The following is a 22,685-nucleotide window of genomic DNA, read 5'->3' as shown; positions in this document are numbered from 1 at the left end:
ATAAGTCACTTTGCTTAAGCAGAATAGGGAAGATTATTTTATGGTTGCTGAGGGACCTCATAATCCAAGGGCTCAGAAACAGATCTTATGAGGGTCTAGAATCAGGAACTAAACATCAGCCAGGAACTAAGGCCACCATTCTCCCAGTCTCTCTGGGGCTCCTCAGCCCGATTCCTCTGTAGCTCTCTTTAATTCAAGATGACTATAGATAACTCTTTACATAGAGACTGGATTTCCCTACTGCCCGTTACACAAGCACAACTCTCAAGTGTGGTTTCGCATGAATGCCACCTTCAAGCAGTATATTAATTTTTAATGACCCAAGCTGCCTGGCTAATAAGCTGTGATCAATGGAATAGACCAGGTGGTACATATATAGTTGCCAGGATCCTATACCTATGGGTGGGAAGAAGGAAGAATAATCAGTGAAATGGAGTCTCAAAAGCTATTAAAAATCTCGTGGTACAGTTTATTTATACCCTAAGTCTAACCTTCCACAAAATTCCCCTTTATTGAATTTCATTGTTGTATAAAGAGCCAAAGAGTAGGATATTAAGAGATTAGAAGAGCAGGGAGTATAGCCAGCCTCCAAGGGAAAGACAAATGGATAAAGGACTTCTTGACTGTGGCTTTTGTGTAATTGATACTTTAGGGAGTGTTCACTACATACTATTTTTTCCTTCTTCTTCACATACTTATGTATATTTTATGGTTGTCAACTCATGAAAACCCAATTACTATACTGATCAAGGGTCTTCCATATTGGTTGGTGCTCAGAAACTGAGGATGTTTATAAGCCCGTAAAAGTCTTATTCAAGCTCTCTTTGCCCCTTGGGCTAGAAAGTAGCATTTTTCAAGATTGAAGGGAGCTACAAAAAAAAAAAAAAAAAAGAGAGAGAGAGAAGAGATGGAAAGCAAAATGACTATCACAGACAAATCTAGAGACAGAACAAGCAGCTTAAGGAAGCATTTCAGGTGCAAAGTTAGCATTCAGCCTTTATCTTGTGACATTTTCCTGTAAAAATAAAACTGCTTATAAGATGCATTCATCTGTCTGTCCTGTCCCTTTGATGCAATATGAAAAATGTGAACTTAGCAAGAGATGTGCGGGTATGTGGATGTCTGTGTGTTTACATGCACAATTTAAACCAACATTTCAGTACACATAGTTCCAAAGACCACTCTTCTACAAAATTTGGCATGAATGTGATTATGAGTTTGGGACACTTTAAAACCTCAGTCCCATGGTCATTGAAACCAATTTTAATTTGAGGATAGAGTGTGATATGAGGAACTTTGCAGGCAGACCCTTCAGCTACTGTCATGTGGACCTGGCTGTTCCTGAGGAGGTACTGGCCATTTTCCCAGAAGTGGTATGTTTGGCCTGTTCCCCTTTTGTCCCTCAGGCTTCTGTTGTTGGCAAAAAAAAAAAAAAAAAAAAAAGTAGTTAACAAGGAAACATTTTTCTTAATGGTCATAATCTAACCTCAGCATAATACCTGCCTAATTCTCACTGAAATATGTAACCAAATATATAAACTTATTTTCGAGCCAATCGTCATTTTACAAGACAGAAAAGAGTATGTGATGAAGCAAAGATCTTTCTATTTCCTCATTAAAAAATATTTTAATCCTACCTTGTTCAAGTCTCTGTTCTATAAAGCATGAGAAATCCAAGCAAGGAATTGTGTAGAAGCATGAAACTGCAACATGTGTTAAAAGAAACAGAAAGTCCATTTTAATTGGATTATGTAAGGTAGGAGACTGAGTTGAGTCAAAAGGGGTAAATTGAAATAGGATTGTGGAGATGCTATAAAACCTAACCTGGGGGCATGCACTTTATTCATTAGATAGTGGGGATTCCGTAGGCAACACGATTTCTGGCAGAGCAATGATGTGATCAAACTTGAGTTAGGAAGTTTGATTACACTGGCAAAGATGTGTAGAATGAATTAGACAGTAGATTCTGAAGCAAAAGAAAATTGGAGGTTTGCATCACTAATATTTATTTACATCTTCAATATGTGGCAGTGGACAAGAAATTGAGTGGAAAAGAAATCTGTAGCTGAGGATAACAGTCAGGACTGCAATTATGGACTAGGTACTCATCTAAATATCCAGTATCTAAACTATTTGGAGTGAAGAGCCATGGAGAAGGTAATAATGCCAGAAAAGAGCAAAGAACATTAGGGAACATTCACATTGGTGGGGAGAAGTGGAGAAACAGAGAAAAATTAGAAGGATATTTAGAAGAAGGAATCATGCCTATCATGAACCAAGGTTGTTATTACAGAAAATGATATTTAAGTCAAGAAGAAAGAACGAACAACAAAAAAGTATCATATTTCGTGCTTAATAGGTTCTCAGTGACTATTAAGAGACAGGAAAACAACATTAACTACAAAGTCTCTATCTTCAACCCCAGTCCTCAGACCACCAAACACAAACTTTCTACCATGCTCTGGCCATGCCCATCCAGATATGCTGTTGTCAGGCATCACAAACACACATATCCCTCTGTGCTCTTCCTGGCACCCAAAGTTTTAATGTATCTCCATTGCTATCCATCAAGATATCCAAGTAGAAATCCAATAATCTATTGTTTAATCCTCTTGCTTTAATTCCTAAATCTTGGCCAGGCAACAGATTCTGAAGTATCTCAGAAACCTGAGCCATCCTCTTCCTCACTCTTACTCTCTCAGTCAAGGGCATCTACCAGAACCTTTCAATGGCCTTTGATTAGTTTCCCTCTTCCTGACTTCTTTATAAACTGACTCTCCTCCATGCTGTCACTGTGTAATTTTCAGTGTATATCAGATCATTTCTTTTTCCTACTTCAAATTTTCCTACAGTCTAAAGCTCCAAACATATTAAATGCCATTTAGAACAGGTCAAAGCAGCTGTTTTTGGACAATCTCCAGTCTTTCCTTTCTACTCAATTGCCTTTTCTTCATTCTAACCTCAGCAGGTGACTTGTTGCTTCCTCAATTTAATTATTTATTTTTGTATGCCATGTTTCTCTCATGTTACAATCACCTTTGTTATTTCTGTTACCCCGTCTAAATACCCGTGTTCCCCTTGTCTGCCTTCCAAAAGCCTATGTCTGTTCAATTCAAATGCCATTCCTTCTATGAAGCTTTTCCTCCAGTCCTAAAAAAGTGGTATTAATTGTGCCTTTAGGCAATAAGGGGCATCTGTAGCCTTTTAAATATATCTGCACTATAGAAAAATCATCTTGGCGTGTCATTATTCCCATCCAGTTGGTGAAGTCTCAAAGGCAAAAGTTTCACCGCTTCCAAAACCATGTTATTCGATTTTAAACAAAACAATATTTAATAAATTGTTGTTAATAGTTGTTACTAAGTTATGAGTAAAAGAATGAGTAGGTGATAAATAAATGGATTAAAGAGGTGAAAAGAAATAAACTGTAGCCTTGAGATAGCAGATTTACAAAATAGATTTTATGGTTATGGTTACTGTTTATCATCCTTTCGTGTGGTAGGGAAGGGGGTTTGTTTTGGATAGGAAAAAAGACTAGGTTTGTAGTCAGAAAGTAAGAAAAGGAGTAAGAATGAGCTGGAATTGTGAGACCATGAGGGGATATTTGACAAAATTTTGGAGGAGGCAGGAAAAGATATGTTAAAGAACAAATAAATTAACAAAATGAGGGCCACCCATTCCTCTAAAGAAAGGTGACAACAATGAGGGCAAATGAAGAGGACCTAGAGAGACAAGACGTAGACCCTTTGCAGGGCTTCTGTTTTTTACCATCTCAGGAAAAGGAGGGCTTTCACTTTGCTTTTGGCAAACATGAAGCTGTCCTAAGATTCCCTGAATGTGTTTGCACATTCTGTCTGCACGTTGGCCAGAAAGCAGATGTTACAAAAAGACCAACCCAGAAGCTGGGCCATCTTTGCTCCAGCCACACCAGAGAAGGGCATGAAGAGAAAAATTCAGGAAGAGCTGCAGGAAATTCTTTCCTCAAGTTTGCTCTCTCACTTCTCCCACTCCACCTCCCACAGGGTGTTCTAGTTGCTGTCAAGATTTGCTGTGCAGGCAATAAATTGGGGACAGTGACTTAAATGTTTCATTTAATCCTGCTACTTCTATTAGTCTCATCTATTTTTTGGAAAATCTCATGATACTTTTCTTCAAACCAAAAGGATTAGCTTATTTCTATAACAAACAGATCTAGAAATGTGTTATAACTTTGTTTCTTGCTCACCCAACAGTCCAGGTTCGGTGTTCCAGTTGAAACGTTGTTTGTCCTCTTCGTAGTCAGCCAGGGTCCAGGCTTCTTCCATGTGTGGCTTTGCTTTGTCATTTTCTTCATCCAGTGAGTGGAAGGGAAAAGACCAAGGAGGAGCAAAAGGCAGCTGTACATTGGGTGATCTTGGAAGTGTATACAGCACTTCTTTCTGTTCACCTGCCATTGGTTTGAACTCAGTCATTTGGACATACCTAATCTCAAGGGAAGTTAAGAAATGTACTCTAGCTATATGCTCAAAGAAAAGGGAAAAAAGATTTTGGTCAATGGTTAGCAGTCTCTGTTATACCAAGGGAAAATTTGTCTACAAATTAATATATTTGAATACTCAGATCAAGTAGCTCAAGCTGTGGCAAAAATAGATGTCAGTTATACCACAGAGATGAGTGTGGATGGTAACTTCAATATCATGTTAAAATAGTAAATGTATTAAATACACCAGTTTATCGAACTTAATTCTTACAATAATAGAGAAAGCAAGCATTTTGCTTGGGCAACATAGTGAGACCTCATCTCATCTCACAAAAGATAAAAATAAAAATTAGCTAGGAAGGTAGCACCTGCCTGTAGTCCCGGCTACTTGGGAGGCTGAGGTGGGAGGATTGCTTGAGCCCAGGAGTTGGAAGAAGCTTGAGAGAGCTATGATCATGCCACTACACTCCAGCCTGGGTGACACGGCAAGACCTCTGACTCTAAAAGAAAAAGAAAATAATAAATCAGATATTTTACATAACTCTCCTTATAGAAATACTCATTGTTTCCAAAATGATAATGACTTCAAAAGCATAGTGTCTATTGCCATTCTTGGTTTCTTCAGTAACTTCTTATTAAAGGAATCAATTGATTAATTAATGTAGAAAGCCTCATTATGGAAAAAATAAATATTTGTACTTTAATGAGTTTCTAAAATTTGTTATAAAAAGACAAATTGGCATGGCCAATTAAAAACTCATTTTTGTACTGAAGAAGGATATATGCCCTTTTAAGGAAAAATAAAAAGTATAATAGAAGTAAAAAACCCTGAGTTGATACTTTTGCAAAAATGTTTAAAAAACTGTGATGTTTTGATAAACTTACAAATAACCATATATAGTCCTGACATGATATTTTGTATTTGCTCCATCCATACTGTTTATTTGGATATTTATAAATATTACTATTTACGTGGAGGGTAGCAGTGCACCTGGTTTATATGAAAGGAATATAGTGTGTTGCAGTGTTGCACGAAAGCTGTTCCGTTGGATAAATATTCTATAAAATCAATTTATCTGCTAAATAATTCTATAATTGAGTTTCTGTTTCCTGTGACTGCAGAATGCTTGGGTGTTTGTGAAAATACTGCATTGCAGTAAGTATGTGATCACTGGTTTTTCCCTGAAAGTTAAAACTCATTTTCTCTTTGAGAGTAGGCGCCATTTAATAGAATTCTTATGACATCAGAGAGCATTTCAAAGGGAAGAAAACTGGCCTTTCCTACAAGCATGTAAGCAAAGACAGTTTGATGTTTTCTTCTATGTGAGATTAAGTAGCCAACAAGACCCCATTGTGGCTGAACTCAGAGATTGATTCCTTCTGACTGTCTCTGTCAAATCGTTCTTCCTAAGAAGTGTGATGATTTTACTTAAACCTAGTAATTTCTTGAGATTCTTACTCTTTTCTTTTATCACCCACCCTCTGCACTTTTCTAATGAATGTCAAGGACTCTAGTTGTACCATGTGCTCAGTAATTACTACAGAAGGCAGTTTGATTCTGAGACAGTTGTAGTCTCTGTCAGAGAAATTTAGAATTCACTAAAGCAAATACTTCAGTGAGGGAGTGCCAAAGCTTGAGTCATTTACAACCGTTGTGAACAGAGCTCTAGGAAAGATCCAGTAGTAATCAATCCTGAATAAAAAGCAAAGGGCCAACACAATCAAAAAAGACCTTTTTCTAACACAGACAGACTGCTGTGGCACTAGAAAGTTCTTCCTACTGGGAAGCAATGTGTAAGCCTTTTTGTTTTGAGCTTGTGTGTTCCTTTTTGGCATGTGTTTACAATTGGAGTGAGTCCTGTTTTTGGAGTGTGAGAATTCAAGAGAGAACTTTATTTTAAAAGCAAGGGGAATTGAAAATTATAGTATAATATAATGTTATATACATGTATATTATATATATATACACACACACTTATAAGTAACAGAATTGAAAATATAGCAGCATAAGATAATACATTGCATATGCACACTGATATACAATATCCATATACATACATCTATGGGTTATTTAAATATACACTGTAAGATTTGACTGAAACATGAGGACAGGGAAATTCTTCATTGAAATACTATAGGGAAGTAACATAACAATGTATATTTTTAATGTAATTTTCTCATGGCAGAGCTGAGTAACTGTATTACATAGTTCAAAATATTTGTACATGGAAATCACACAGAAAAACCTTCTAACTTTATTTTCTCCACGATAGTTTAAATAATGACAAGCCTATCCTGCAATTACTGTTTCTGGCATCCAGGATCTACCATGCTTAAGAGCCTACAAAGACTTCCCAGCTTGTATAGGATCCTGTAGAGCTTCGTCAGGTGAATTTTTTGAATTATACATTAAAAGTCTAAAAATCACAGAATGCCAAATGAAAGCTCAGAACCTACCTGAATAGTGTTCTCTACAAGCAAGTGTGCTGCTGCTATATTCTGCTTTTCTCAGCTCATCTGGAATCCCAGAAAGAAAAGGAGCAGTTCTGGCCGGGTGTGGTGGCTCTTACCTGTAATCCCAGCACTTTGGGAGGCCAAGGTGGGCAGATCACTTGAGGTCAGGAATTCAAGATCACCCTGGCCAATATGGTGAAACCCTGTCTCTATTAAAAATACAAAAATTAGCTGGGCGTGGTGGCGGGTACCTATAATACCAGCTACTCGGGAGGCTGAGGAACAAGAAGCGTTTGAACCCAGGAGTCAGAGGTTGCAGTGAGCCAGGATCGCATCACTGAACTCCAGCCTGGGCAACAGACTGAGACTCTATCTTGATGAGATAAGACAAAATAAGGTGAGATGAGATAGGGTAAAATAAAATAAGATAAGATGAAATAAGATAAGATGAGATGAGATAAGATGAGATGACATGAGGTAAGATAGGAAAAGAAAAGATGGGAGCCATCAGTCCACAGTGGCCCTTTTAGGGATGCTGTTACCAGTAATACTTCTAACCTAAACATCAACCTCACTGGTCCCTTTTTCTCCTCACTTACTACTGTGATTAAAATATAAAATTGCTATCCTTTATTATTGTGATGGTTATGATGAAATGTTAAACATATGTTAGGTTTAACAGAAAGTTAATTTTTTAATACAAGTGTATTAAAAAATTAATACGTCTCCTTAAAGTTTTTGTGATTTTTCTAAAATTTGTTTTATTTTAATATTAACTTAATCTTTTTTGTGTTCTAAATAATTTTTTTAAATTCACTCTTGGCTAAGTCCTATTTACCTAACTTGCATATGATGGGTCTATTTTTATATCTAAGTATTTTGCCTACAGGCCCACCACATAATATTGCCACATCTATTAAGACTTTTCCAAATAAGATTGGAATATTTGTCTTTGAAGAAAAATTAATTATTGTGGCAATTTAAGTACTTGAATATTTTTTCTAGCTCATCCTTTTAACATCTCATAAATGTAAATGAATTGTATGCATTTCAGGCCTGGATGATTTAGCAAATGTATGTCCCATCATACCCCTCCAGAAGTTTGACAGAATACAAGTCGCATGCCATGGAAATTAACCTGATTTCTAGAATTCACTCTGGGGCACACTAAGATAAATCTACTCAAAGAGAGAAGTCAAACAGTATATGAAGGCTGATCCAGTTGGATCAAACTTGGGTTGCAAGGGAATTTCAGATGACAAGGATTCTCTGGATGCTTCCTTTTGGCCCAACTCAACCGATATGGTGAATAAGGCTACTTTCAACTTAGAATTCCTCTGAATCACAATTACAGCTGCAGTGGGCACAGCACAACACAAGCAGCCTGCCCCAAATCAACCCCCCCAGAAAAAAGAAAGAAAAGAAAAGAAATGACTATGCTTTATATGACTCATACGTTACTTATATATGACTAATATTTACCTTTCTCTGGAGAAAAACTAGTATTTAACATAATTAACTAGATTGTTGATGCTCCACAGATGTAGTAGGTTAGTATACTTTAAAATGCATATAATACAAATGTTTTGCATCCATCCATTTTTCTTTTTAAATATGTATGACTCAGAAGGTTTTTATTCATGTAGTACCTATGTTATCCTCTATTATTGCATTTACTGTGTTATAATGTATGTTTTTTCAAACACATCTGCCTTTCTGAATACAGTGTAAGAAGTTTATGGTCAGAGTCTATATCTTTAATCATCATCATTTTCCTAATGCCTAACAGCATTCCTGATATAAACCTGGTATTCAATAAATGATCATTGAATAAGATACTAGAAACCAACATAAATTAATTGATGGATTGATAATGATCTTAAAATTAAATGAAGGCCTGATACATGCTCATTATAGATCATTATCAACCCATCAATTTATTTATTTTGCTTTCTAGTATATAATTCAATAATCATTTATTGACTACCACCTTTATATCAGGCCCAGTGCTTTGGTCATTTAGGCTCTCTGTTGCTTAAGCAATCCTCCCACCTCAGCCTCCCAAAGTGCTGAGATTACAGGCATGAGCCATCATGCCTGGCATCAGCACAAATTTTAATGAAAAGGAACTCTTCTGGACATCATGTGTGACTGGACCACAAACTGAATTCAAAACGTAATAATGTCAATACCCATCAAAATTGTATAAAACATGATATTTTATCATTCTTTTCAAAACAGATAGATGTAAATAGATGATAGATAAATACTGTAACTTTAATTGATGAAACAGTCTGTTAAGTTTGTTAGACTGTATTAATTTGAGGATTAGGTTTTGTTTTAATTAATTAATTTTTTTGAACGTAGAATCTTGCCCCTTGTTTCAGTCCCACTCACACTGCCATAGCTCAGGCCCAGTTCCTTTCAAACAACTGTCTCTGAGAAATGTTTCTATCCTTAGTCATGTCTTCTTCCAATTTACTTTCCATACCACTGCTGGATCAATCATCCTAAAAACTAAGCTCGAGTGTACCATTTTCTTCTCTCCATCTTTCATGGACATCCATGGCCTTCAGGACAGAGTACAGGCATGGCTCACCACATTCCTTTACAATTCTGCCATTGCCTGGCCATCGACCTCATTTCCACACTTCCACTTCACTTCTGTTCCATAGTGAACAATTTTGTGCTTTACATGAGTTTTTTTTGTTGTTATTGTTGTTCATTTATTTAGCAAGCATTTGTTGTGGAGCCTACTCTGTGCCACACACTGTACTTGGTGCTGGAGGTCAGAGATGAATTAAACACAGCCCTTCCCCCAGGAACTCACAGCCTTGTGAGGGAGACATAGAGTAGAGAGGAACCTCTGACCCAGAGTGAGGGCTGGAGTTATGGAGGTGACAGAAGATGCTCATTTTGGTATCTTTCTAGAAAGTGTTGCCTAGCTCAAGTCTCAAAAACAAACAAAACAAAAACAAAAACGTAGGATTTGGTCATCTAGGCTCTTTCTTCCTAGGAAGCTTCTTGTCCTTTCTTTGACTACCTCCTACTTGTCCTTCAAACCCTCCTCCAGGCAGTGTTGATTGACTTCCTAGTGTGGCAAGAGATGTTGATGTACCTCCACAACTTCCCGTCCTTATCACTATCACAGCATGTACCACACTGTATTATTGCTATTGGTTTGTCTGTGACCTCCTTCAACATGAGGGCTATATATTTTTTTCTAGTATTCCCAGTGTGTTCCCACTACTTGATACACAGAAGCCTGTCCATTAATTTTTTAAATACAGTTAAAAAATAATTAATTGCTTAATTCATTAAAATTTGTAATCTTAGAGTTGGACAACATCTTAGTAGTCATACATTCCAGCCTCCCATCAGTCAAAACCAGAATTGATTCTATAATGTTCATAACAGGATGATCATTCAGGTTTTGCTTCAACACATTCACTGATAAGGAATGCAATGAGGTTCAAAGAAATGCAAAAAAAATACTATGACTGTGCTGTAAATCTGTTTACACTTATATTTGGAATGTGATTTTAATTTGAACACGTTAGAGACAGAGCTTTAGTCAGATGGCTTGCATTTGTGGAGAAAGAATTGTTCATCAAAAGATAAAGGGACTGAGCAGATCCCATAAAGAGAAGGGCACACAACAAATGGTATCCTGCTTATAATTCCCCAGGACTTTATCGTTCCTCTGTCTTAAATAGCCAAGAAGCCAATCCCACTCATAGAATTAACTATCAAGCATCTAATTTTTGAATTTATGTTCTAATACATTCTCCAGTTTCAATTATCTATTCTTTTTTTTGTCTTTTCATGACTGCCATTTCTTCTCCAACTTTTAGAGTTTTGTTTGTTTAATAATTTTAATTCTAGCATCTTCTTCCGTGATGTATAACATGGCCTCCAAATTTACCTGGATCATGGCCCTGTTACAATACAAGGAAATCTCTAAAGCATCTAGTCCTCAAGTACTGATTGTTATTTTTAGATTGTTGTCAATCCCAGTCAGTGGCTTCTTTATAATGTGGCTCTCAGGTATCTCAAACCCAAGGATCTTCACTCTGTGGTGGTGCAAATACTTATGGCCTAAATTCTGCTTTGTAATGTCTGCAATTCTAGCGAATATTCTTCAGAGTTGTGTCCAAAGAAGATTTATGGTATTTTGTTAAGTGAACCTGGACCAAGTCTGACAGGTCTTGAATCAGATTCCACACTGGAAAAAGTTTAAAACAAAATACATTATTTATCCAAATCCAAATTATAATTTTCCTCTTAAGCTTTTTATCCTGATATTTAAATGTATGCTTATGTAAGAAAAATTTTTATTAAAATTCTGATTAGAATTTTTTCTGCTTATAAAGAAAAATTCTAATGTAGGGGTCAAAATTTATTTGTTCAATGGCTCCATAGTTAGTTACATACTTATGAAACTAACACTCTGGTTTAGCACCATGTCCAAGTTTACATATCTAGTAAGCGGTAGACCCAGGATTCACCCCTAATTTTCTGATAGAAAATCTGTTACTTATTGCACAATATCTCCAGTACCTAAATGCAAGTCCTTAATTCCTTAATTAAATATCACTAGTAGGGGTGGGGGGACTTAAAAAAAAGAAAAAAAATTACTGGTAGAGACTAAAGCTCTAAAGCATTTTAAATATTATTTATATCTAATACATACCGGAGCTATTTATTAGTCTTCTGATATAATAAAAAATAGGCTCAGAAATAGTATACAGCTGTGAAGCATAAGTTGTATACCATGGTCACATAAAGACAATTGCCCAGTTTCATATGGTAAGTTGTTACCAATCGAGCAGGTTTACAAAGTTAGTGTTGTTATCTGGACTGGATTCTCTTTTTTAGCTCTAACCCTATTCCGCCAGTCTCACTGCTTTGTGAAACAGCAAGCAATGGAACGGATGTTGGGATTTGACTTCTCCTTCCAGATCTCTCTGGAAGTGTCTAATTTGGTTAAATAATTTACTGTATCTGTTCTTGGTTTTTCAGTGTGGGTCAAACCATGTACTGAATCCTATTGCTGAAAATGTTCAAATAAAAACCATAAAATGGGCTGGGCACAGTGGCTCATGCCTGTAATCCCAGTGTTTTGGAAGGCTGAGGCAGAGGAATTGCTTGAGGCCAGAATTCCAGGCAACATAACAAGACCCATAGCTTGGTGGTGGGTGGGGGGGATTAGCTGGGTATGGTGATGTGCACTTAGAGTCTTAGCTACTCAGGAGGCTGAGGCTTGCTTGAGCCCAGGTGTTTGAGACTGCAGTGAGCTATAATGGTGTCTCTGCATTCCAGCCTGAGTGACAGTGTGAGACCCTGTCTTTGAAAAAAAAGAAGAAACAGAAGAAGAAAACACAAAATAATAACAAGTAATAGGTAACATTTCTTAAGCCCTTCCAACTTGTCTGAATTTATACTTTATTTGTATTATCTATTTCTAGCAATAACCTAATGTTATCTGTGTCTATCATCATTTGAAATTAGGTGTTATGCACCCACCAGCTCTCTTCTTTCTAATTGTTTATTAGTCATGGTATGTGATGAAGAATGATGAGTCATCCTTATAGGTATTTTACAATCAGCCTGAAATAAAGCAGGGAAGATATGAAACAAGTATCTGGATTTTCAGCATATCTTTTTCATGTTATCGAGAACCTTTTCCTCTGTTTTTCTTAGAAGACAAAGAAGGAGAATATAGAGTTGTAGGCAGCTTATTAACAAATGTTTAAGCTTAGAACTTCTCAGCATTTATAAGCAAAAATATGGATTCTGCATAAACTTCTAATACCATTAAGGACCAAAACAAAAGTTTCTGTTTTGTGGTACTGATATGCATAGTAATAGTATAAAGCATAATTGAGCCTACATGGAAAAGAGAAACAATATTTATGTGCTTAATTATATTACACAACTGGTCATTTTAGCCTTTTGTTCATCTGTGGATATGTAGTAGCACAAAATTATAAAACCAATGTTTTTGATTGAACTGGCACATTACATGATGGTAGGGCAGAACACATAGAAAACATTCTAGAACTGTCTGTGCCAAACACATTATTAAAATGGAGACATGCCTATCTGGCACATAGTGTATTTTTCCTTCAGATTTTCCAAGACTTTATTAGTTCTCCTTTTGCCAATTTTTGAGAGTAGTTAGTGCTGCCTGGTAATAATTATCATCAGTGAGGTATTCCTGTGCTTTGTGATCTTTCTAATATTGTAATCCAAATAAAACCATTGAGGTTTGTGATTATGTGGGAATCCCAGGAAGGAAAGTTCTATTCTACTTAATGATATTTTCAACACACGTCTCAATGATCTAGGTACTAAATAATTCAATTACTTCTTTGAGAGCTTCACAAATTCAGAGTTATCTACCACCCATTTGCACCCTGCTTATTACCCCACATCCACCTCCAAAATGATCTAACGGTAAAGAAAATTGTAACTCAATTTGAGATTTGTGTACTTCTATCACAAACCATTAATGAATGCTAAGGAGTGTTTAAAGTAAATGTTCGAAAGACAATTTGAAAATGCCAGGGACTGCCCATTGTTTTCATAATGTGAAGTAGATTTTTTTTAAACCATGGACAACTGGTAATTTTAAACATTCTTGGAAGATATTACAAGTAGGATTAGGCACAACAGAGCACTGCCTTATTCCCCATAAGCTAGAATACAAGCAGTCTATCTTGTGATTTAACTCCATCAACTCATCATAATGTTCTGGACAAAGGAAGTGAAAGATCCAACTTCTATTTGTGAGAATAGTCATGTGACCTATCAACATAGTTGCCTTAACTCTCCACTTCAGTTAGTCTATAGGGATGTTCCATGTGTGTATTTTTATCACTCCTCATTCTTTTCTGAGGTCCTATGCAGCAAGCTTGGCTGAAAACACTAGTCTTCAAATGTCAATGTATCAGAGTCACCCTATTGAGCTTGTTAAAATATCAATTTGCAAGTTCCACATTGAGAAATTCTAATTTGTTAAACCTGTGTTGGAGCTAATTGACTGAAAACACTGTAAGACACATTGGAATGGATGATCACCAAAGATCACTTCAGTTTTATGATTTTAAAACCTTTTCTCCAATGGATTGAAGTAGTTTATCTTAAAAATATTTCTAAACCTATATATCATGTGGTTTCTATTATGATTACTAGACCTCTATCTATCACCCCATTTATACAGATTTAGAAATATTTTTACTAGACCCTATTCATGTCCAGTAGTTTGTTTTACTTGGTGTTATTTTTCATATGCACCGGAGCATATGAAATGGAGTTAGAACTTGAATTCCATACTTCTACCATGACAGCCCTGAAAATTAGATTCAAAACTATTCCCCTCTTACCCAATTTGCTATATAGTGTTGGCCAAACATCCACAGCAGGCAGAACCTTTCTGTGTTTACCCTGAGGTAGGTAATTGATTAATTAATATTCATTCAACATTGAATACATATTTGAAAGCTGGGAAGTGGAGGTTGCAGTGAGCCAAGATGGAGCCACTGCACTCCAGCCTGGGCAACGATGTGGGACCCTGTCTCAAAAAAAAAAAGAAAAAGAAAATGAAAATGAAAGCCAAAGTATGACCAAAGGCTGTTTTGACAGTTTTTTATATTGCTATCATGGTTTGGTTATGCACACCATACTTTCAAATAACCCCTTTTAGACTTTGAAGAAAAGGTATGGAAAACTTCAAATTTTTAAGTGGGTAGAAAACGAGAAAATTGTTTCTTTTTTAGTAAAATGTATTTCTGATTTGCATCCTTAGTCCTGGAGTTACCCAGAGAAAATAAATTCAAAATTCATCAATAGCTCAGACTGATGGCAGAGTTGTCAGGGGCATTTTTTTCTGGGCGTTTCTGCTTACTTCTTATTTCTTTCCTTTAAATAGTCTGGGAAATGTGACAGCTGTACTTTATTTTCTTGTGTCTGCAAGCCCTCAGGGCATATGTGCTCAGGAACTACTTTTTGTTACACTTAAATAAGTATATCTATTTGCCACTTGCTCTAAAAAACAAAATGCAGGAAACATCAGAGTGTATCAAATTATTTTTTTCCATGTGCAATATTCAGGGAATGCAATAATAGGTGGAGGTCCAGGTGAAAATGCTTATCTTTTTAAGCCAGCTGTTGAATGCATTAAGTTTTAATTTGTACATACAGTTTTATAACACTTAGATAACCAACCAAAATATGTTATTTGGCTGTCTCCAATATAATAAGTCATTTATCATTTTAAAGTTATTATTCACTTATTAGCAACATTTACTTCAATGATAATGAAAAGAATATTCCAAGGAAGAAGAACAAAGGAGAAATACTTAAAAAAAAAAAACTAAGTAATTTATTCCAACAAATCAGATTTTTCTGCTACAGTTTGTTAACCTGTAACCTATCTGAAAGGTCTAAAATATTAAATTTTTACGAGACATTTTGTGTGGAAAATATTGTTGCCTATTTTGTACTTCATTTGCTTTACATGAAAATAAGCTATTGTATGCTACATAATATTATATAATTTTATTGTAAGAACTATGCTCCAAACTAAAATTTTAAAAGGCAATATGTACAGTTATGTTTTTATGATATATATTCTGCAGGATTTCAGAAAAGATTTGATAACTTTCACAATTATAAATAAAATAAGGAACAGAACATAGTGCTCAGGACTTAGAATAATGTAAATACTGCATTAAGCATTAAAATTCTTGGGAATAAAAGAAAATAAGGGAACAGATGTATTTCCTGATAGTCTAATAATCATCAGAAATATGCAAAGTAAGCTGGGCATGGTGGCTTATGCATGTAATCCCAGCACTTTGAGAGGTCAAGGTGGATGGATTGCTTGAGCTTAGGAGTTCAAGATGAGCCTGGACAATATGGCAAAACCCTGACTCTCTAAAAAATACAAAAATTAGCTGGGCATGTGGCACATACCTGTAGTCCCAGCTGCTTAAGAGGCTGCTTGAGAGGCTGAGGTGGGAGAATCACTTGAGCCCGGGAGATTGAGGCTGCAGTGAGTGTGATTGTACCATTGCACTGAAGCCTGGGCAGCAGAGTAAGACCCTGTCTCAAAAAATAAAATAAAGAAAATAAAAGAAATCAGCAACATATAGGTTATCTTATTTCTAAATTACAATGTAAATTAATTTATTATGCATATTTTTTTGCAGGAGGCAATCACATCACAAAAGACAATGTTTCAACAGTAGTGTTACAGATTTGCAGGCAGACTTTTTGGCCACCTATGGGCAAGTCCAAATTTTTTCTTACACACAGAAAAAGAGGAATTCATTTAAGCATCTAGACACACACTCAAGTAAGATTTTAGAATTTTTAAACATAGAACATTACAATCTTAGGCCTGGAAAATGCTAAAAGCAGATACATTTAAATATAAGAAAATCCTAATGCAGTAGAAATTGAATTATTGATGTTCCAGTCAATACGCTAGAAATCTGATAAATAACAGCAGTAATGACTAAAAGAGCTACCCATCAGCTACAAAATGAGTTTCCAAGAGTCTACATTAATTATCATATTAGATAAAGAAGTTTCTATTAAGTGATTGAAAATTGGAATATGTCTGTCCCAAAATTGTTTTGCTATAGTACCCATGTTTTATATTGAGCTGGATGTTTCCTTTTGTTCTTTCTTCATTCTTTTGTTGTTGTTGTTTCTTCCTATTTTTTTCTTGCTTCTCTCTCTCTACTATCGCTTTTATTTCTTTACTAGAATTAATAAAAACATTTGGTTACTTATTGTATTAGTCCATTCTCACATTGCTGTAAAGAAATACCTGAGACTGGGTAATTTATAAAGAAAAGAGGTTTAATTGCCTCATGGTTCACAGGTTGTACAGGAAGCATGATGCTGGCATCTGCTCAGCTTCGGGGAGGCCTCAGAAAATTTACAGTCATGGTAGAAGGCAAAGGGGAAGCAAGCACCTCACATGACCAGAGCAGGAGTAAGACAGAGTGAGGAGCCACACACTTTTAAACAACCAGATATCATGAGAGCTTACTATCATGAGGACAGTACCAAGGGGGATGGTGCTAAACCATTCATGAGAAAACCACACCATGATCCAGTCAACTCCTACCAGGCCCCACCTCCAACACTGGCAATTACATGTCAGTATGAAATTTGGGTAGGAACACAGATCCAAACCATATCACTTATAAAATTCATAATTCATGATACCAAAACCTTTTAATCAAAATGAGGTAAAGTACTTGTTTTACTCAACAGTATTAAACATGTAAGCATTAAGTCTACCTAAAAACAAAATTGAAGAATGTTACATATGTCAAAAAGACCAGAAATTAATTCATATACCATTTCAACTTGAAATTTAAGCTCTAGAACATTCTATTCTGGTTATGTAACAGTTTTATTATGCTGATATACTATGATACAGCTTAAATCATCAATATGCTGGAAATCTGATCAATACCAAGTCTCTTAGTTTGGCTCACATCATTGGAATCAAAGGTTAATGTCAGATCAACAAACACTAAAGAATTTTAGATTTTTCATAATTTTCCATCAGTGAAATTATTCAGAGTGCAGCAGTGATCAGTGGTCAGAGGTTGGTATGAAAATATTCATGTTGTTGTCAAGAACATTAGAATGAGAAAAACAGATCTAAGGTTTATCAAGGGAAAAAGCTGGAATTTTAAAAAACAGAAGTTTTAGCTTTTGATGAAGTAGAAATAAATGTGTCCATAGAAACTCTCAAATATCAAGACAAAATTGTTTAACAACCAAGGTAGCAAACATCAAAGCTCACCACTCAGATTCATAACTAACATTTTTGGTGGCACAATATTTTTTCTTTTTTTTAATAATATACCTTACCTAGAAAGAATACTTGGACCCTTTAATATATAGCATAATAGTCATAATACAATAAAGTCAAGTGTAATATCTCACCCTGATATCAATAGATATTTAAACGTCTTGGATTTTTTTTTTTTTTTAATGGAGTCTCGCTGTGTTACCCAGGCTGGAGTAAAGTGGTGTGATCTCTGCTCACTGCAACCTCCGCCTCCCAGGTTCAAGCGATTCTTCTGCCTCAGCCTCCCAAGTAGCTGGGACTACAGGTGCACACAGCTAATTTTTGTATTTTTAGTAGAGACAGGGTTTCACCATGTTGGTCAGGCTAGTCTCGAACTCCTGACCTCATGATCCACCCGCCTTGGCCTAGCAAAGTGCTGGGATTACAGGCGTGAGCCACCGGCAAATGGCCATGTCTTGGATTTTTAAAAAATGCTTATCACACATAACAGTATTCCCATTATATATTGACATGTGTGTTTTGTCCTAAAAAGTAAGATTCCCATTGCAATATATTATAAATTGTAAATCATTGTTTTAGTCTTAGATTTCCTTGCTCACATTATCAAGCTAGGCTTTGCAGGTAAGAGAAATAAGGTGGCCAAGACAGTGAAACCCCTTCTCTACTAAAAATACAAAAAAAAAAAAAAAAAAAAAAAAAAAAGCTGGTCATGGTGGCAGGCACCTGTAATCCCAGCTACTCAGGAGGCTGAGGCAGGAGAATCACTTGACCCTGGGAGGTAGAGGTTGCAGTGAGCCGAGATCGCACCACTGCACTCTAGCATGGGTGACAGAGCAAGACTCCGTCTCAAAAAAAAAAAAGGAAGTTTAGGTAGCATCTCAGCTTGCTCTATCAAAGCAGGGATTGTGTGGCAGATGCTCAGCGGTTTGGCAGTTAGGAGCAGTTAAGATCTGTGATCTTTTGCAATTTGGAGAGTTTCCCATTGCACAGTAGGAATGGAATGTTAAAAATTCGTAGTATTTCACAACAAATTTTTTAGTAGATTTGGAGAGAATTTGTCTTTGTCTTCACTTTTTTATTTGTATCTTTATTTGCTTAGAGACAGAGTCTTTCTCTGTCACCCAGGTTGAGTGCCATGGTATAATCATGGCTCACTGTAGCCTCAATCTCCTCGGTTGAAGTGATCCTCCCACCTCAGCCTCCTAAATAGCTGCACCTAGCTAATTAAAAAAATTTTTTTTGTAGAGATGGGGGTCTCACTATGTTGATCAGGCTGGTCTTGAACTCCTGGACTCAGGCAGTCCTCCCACCTCGACCTCCCAAAGTGCTGGGATTACAGGCAAGAGCAACTATGCCCAGTCTTTATCTTCTTTAATTGCACATTCACATGGTTTCCAAAGAGATTTGGGTAAAAATAATATTACGTCAGGAAGAAGAAATTAAAGAAGGCTATGGTACTTTTAACTATGTTGAAAATACCATTTTGAAGAACAGAGATAATCTATGACCCCAAAACTTTGATTAGAAGTATAAGTGAAATTTATCATTTATGGGTGGTATTTTAATAATATTATGTTGTGATTATAAATGAGTGTGGCCAAATAGTGTCTCCTTTTGTTCAATAAACTTTTCCCTAAAACAGAGGCAATCTTTTCAAGTTATATTTTCTGTAAAAGTAGTTTTGTCAGAGCCATGCTAATTTTAGTTTGAAATCTCCTAAAATGATCATTACTTACCAAATGGTTAGACTATTTTCTTTCAAAAAGCTTAATAAATTAAAAAGTAATACCTGATTAATCTGCATACATTTTAAGGAATATTATCTGAATAGTCTTACCAGGAAGTTGGGTGATACTTTTTAGGTAATAATTTTGATTTTTTTGTGATTCTGGTATTAAGTGAAATCATTATGGCTATCCAGCCTTTTCTTCTTCCAAAATTAGTTTTTATTAACTAATTTAAAAAATTCAAAACTCTAAAGCATTAAATACTAAGGAATTCATTTTTTTAAATGTCTGTCCTCTTGAAAACAAATTATCTTAATATTTTAAATGGATGATTACCAAGTAGCAGTCTCTCTATTTAAGTGTTGGTTTGCTAGGTTTAAAATAAGGATTCTTGGTCACTGAGAAATCTGTTCCAGAAAGCTCTATGGCAGGGGGATGAGAGAAGTCAAATGTAACTGAGAGTTGTGGGTGCTTATATTGTTGTATTTGCTTTTAATATTTGGTGGCTAGAACTCCTAGAGTTAAACATGGACTAAAGTACAAACCTAATTATTTCCCAGATCCTCTTGGGGATGTTAATAAATACGGTGTTAGAAAAAGTTTTGTGGCCAATTGGTTTGGGATGTTTTGCACATCACTGCCTTTGCCTGAGATTCAAATATCCAGTAGCATATCAAAAGCTTTCAGAAGGCTCATAGTGTTCCTACCCACGTAGCTTAGCATCTCATTTGAACACTTTACCTCTGTGGTCTTCCTCCCCAAAACACATAACTTTAATCATTACAAAAAACAGACAGATCTCAATAGAGGGGTATCCTATGATTTATCTGATTAGTACTCATCAAAACTTTCAAGGTCAAGGTCTTAAAGGAACCTAAGGAGACATGAGGACTAAATATAATATAGTACCCTGGATCAGATCCTGAAACGAAAACGAAAGACATTAGGGAAAAACTAAAGTAATCTAAATAAACCATGGACTGTGGTTAAAAGTAATATATCAATATTGGTTCACTAATTATATAAATGTACCATACTGATGCAAAATGTTTAAAATAGGGAAAACTGTATGCAGGGGGTAGATGGGTAATCTCTGTAGTATCTGCTTTATATTTTTATAAATTTAAAACTGTTTCAAAAATATAAAGCCTATTAACTCAGAAAAAGCTACATCAACAAGGCATGTTATTTATGTGAAACCTTTTCTGTTTACAATGTTCTCTGTGTACACAAAATAAATTGGGCCATATAAGAATATGGAAATCTTAATTAAGCTCTTTGGTAAAACAAACAAACAAAAAAAGAAATAAAAGCATGTAAAGATTAGGATACTGAAGTAGGCAAGGATCTATCAGTAAAATGTTGTGATCCAAAAGGTCACAATTGGAATTTAGATAATTTCCTCAATCTTTTACATATATGAAGATGCCACAACTCAGCAGAAACACAATGCTTAGGCTACCCAATTAGATCTTTTGATATGTGACTGGAAGAAAATGGCAGAATGGAGTGTAGAACACTGCAGAATGGTTTTTATAAAAAGATGTAGCTAATTTTTCAATGTACACAGGGAGAGGTTAATTCCGAGGATGCTCTATTCTCATTAGGCTACCATGTCTGGTACATTTGCCATGCCTGTCTTGGGATATCCATTCATCCCTACACAATATCTGGGGACAGATTTGCAAGTAACTCTCATTATTGTACTCACCAAGTTTTCAGGCTCCTATTCCTATGCCAATGTTGTATATGTAATGATTAATGATATAATTAACAAACAATAACAAATGTAATAACTACTGTTTATTGAGCATGCCAGGAACTGTGTTGAGCCCTTTATTTTATTCTGTTTAAACTTGGTAACAAACCAATAAACTAAGCATTGTTCTCATTTAATAGATGAGAAAACTCTCCTGTGCACTCAATTCTTTACATATAGTTAGTGAGGTGGCGATACTCCCTGATTTACTCATAAGCCCTTCAATCAATGTTTTAAGAGCTAAATTTTTACATCCTGATTAAATGTGTTCTTAGGGAACATAAATAGAGATGTTTTGGGAATCGGTTTTGGGAGAGATTTGGTGCTGTAGTCAAATTGGCTTAAATGAATTAACTCATCCAGCTCTTCCTGCTATGAAGAGAAAATAGAGAGAGCGGAGGATAGCAACAAAATTCAGTTAAAAAACCCCCAGACAAATGCTTGTTAGTAATCTGATGGGAAAACTTACTTTATTTATACTTTCTCCAAACAGAGCTTGGTAGTAAGAAGTGGATTTGTCTTAATATAATTTTTGCTTACTTGTTTGGAGGCCTTTGCTTGAGATACTTTTTTGAAAAAAGGAAGATGTTCTTAGTTTCCATCAAAGACAGTATTGCCTGTATTGTCATCCTTACTGTGGAGACGATAAGCCATCAATAATGCTACATGGTGGGCAACAGCTTTCCAAAACTGAGTGGTGAATCACTTCTTTTCAATTATATATCTAAACTTGGTAATATTGAGAGGTGACAGCATGCTGGCAGTCCTCACAGCCCTCGCTTGTTCTTGGCGCCTCCTCTGCCTGGGCTCCCACTTCGGCGGCACTTGGGGAGCCTTTCAGCCGCTGCTGCACTGTGGGAGCCCCTTTCTGGGCTGGCCAAGGCCGGGGCTGGCTCCCTCAGTTTGTGGGGAGGTGTGGAGGGAGAAGTGTGGGTGGGAACCGGGGTTGTGCCCGGTGTTTGCAGTCCAGCTCGTGTTCCGGGTGGGTGTGGGCTCAGCGGACCCCACACTCCGAGCGGCCGGCTGGCCCTGCCCGCCCCAGGCAGTGAGGGGCTAAGCACCTGGGCCAGCAGCTGCTGTGCTCAATTTCTCGCTGGGCCTTAGCTGCCTTCTCGTGGGGCAGGGCTCGGGACATGCAGCCTGCCATGCCTGAGCCTTCCCCGCCCTCCGTGGGCTCCTGTGTTGCCAGAGCCTCCCCAACGAGCGCCACCCCCTGCTCCAAGGTGCCCAGTCCCATCGATCACCCAAGGGCTGAGGAGTGCAGGCGCACAGCGCAGGACTGGCAGACAGCTCCACCTGCGGCCCCGGTGCGGGATCCACTGGGTGAAGCCAGCAGGGCTCCTGAGTCTGGTGGGGACTTACAGAACCTTTATGTCTAGCTAAGGGATTGTAAATGCACCAATCAGCACCCTGTGTCTAGCTCAGGGTTTGTGAATGCACCAA

At 36.6% G+C, this 22,685-nt stretch overlaps 1 protein-coding gene across 22 annotated transcripts in view; it reads left to right on the top strand.

Annotated features, from left to right (window-relative positions):
- MAP2 (microtubule associated protein 2) overlaps window positions 1–22,685 on the top strand; it is a 310,676-nt gene that overhangs the window by 205,116 nt on the left and 82,875 nt on the right. The window contains exon 5 of one of the 22 annotated variants that reach the window (XM_058438954.1): window positions 16,129–16,274. The exons of the other annotated variants lie outside the window; for them this stretch is intronic. The gene's annotated coding sequence lies outside the window, so the exon portion shown is untranslated. The remainder of the gene's footprint in view (window positions 1–16,128; window positions 16,275–22,685) is intronic. 22 annotated transcript variants of the gene reach the window in all.

Source organism: Hylobates moloch, unplaced genomic scaffold (genome assembly GCF_009828535.3).
Source record: "Hylobates moloch isolate HMO894 unplaced genomic scaffold, HMol_V3 SCAFFOLD_1, whole genome shotgun sequence".
In the NCBI taxonomy this organism is placed as follows: Eukaryota; Metazoa; Chordata; class Mammalia; order Primates; family Hylobatidae; genus Hylobates; species Hylobates moloch.
The sequence above is the reverse complement of the archived record's forward strand: the minus strand, read 5'-3'. Positions and strand labels throughout refer to the sequence as shown.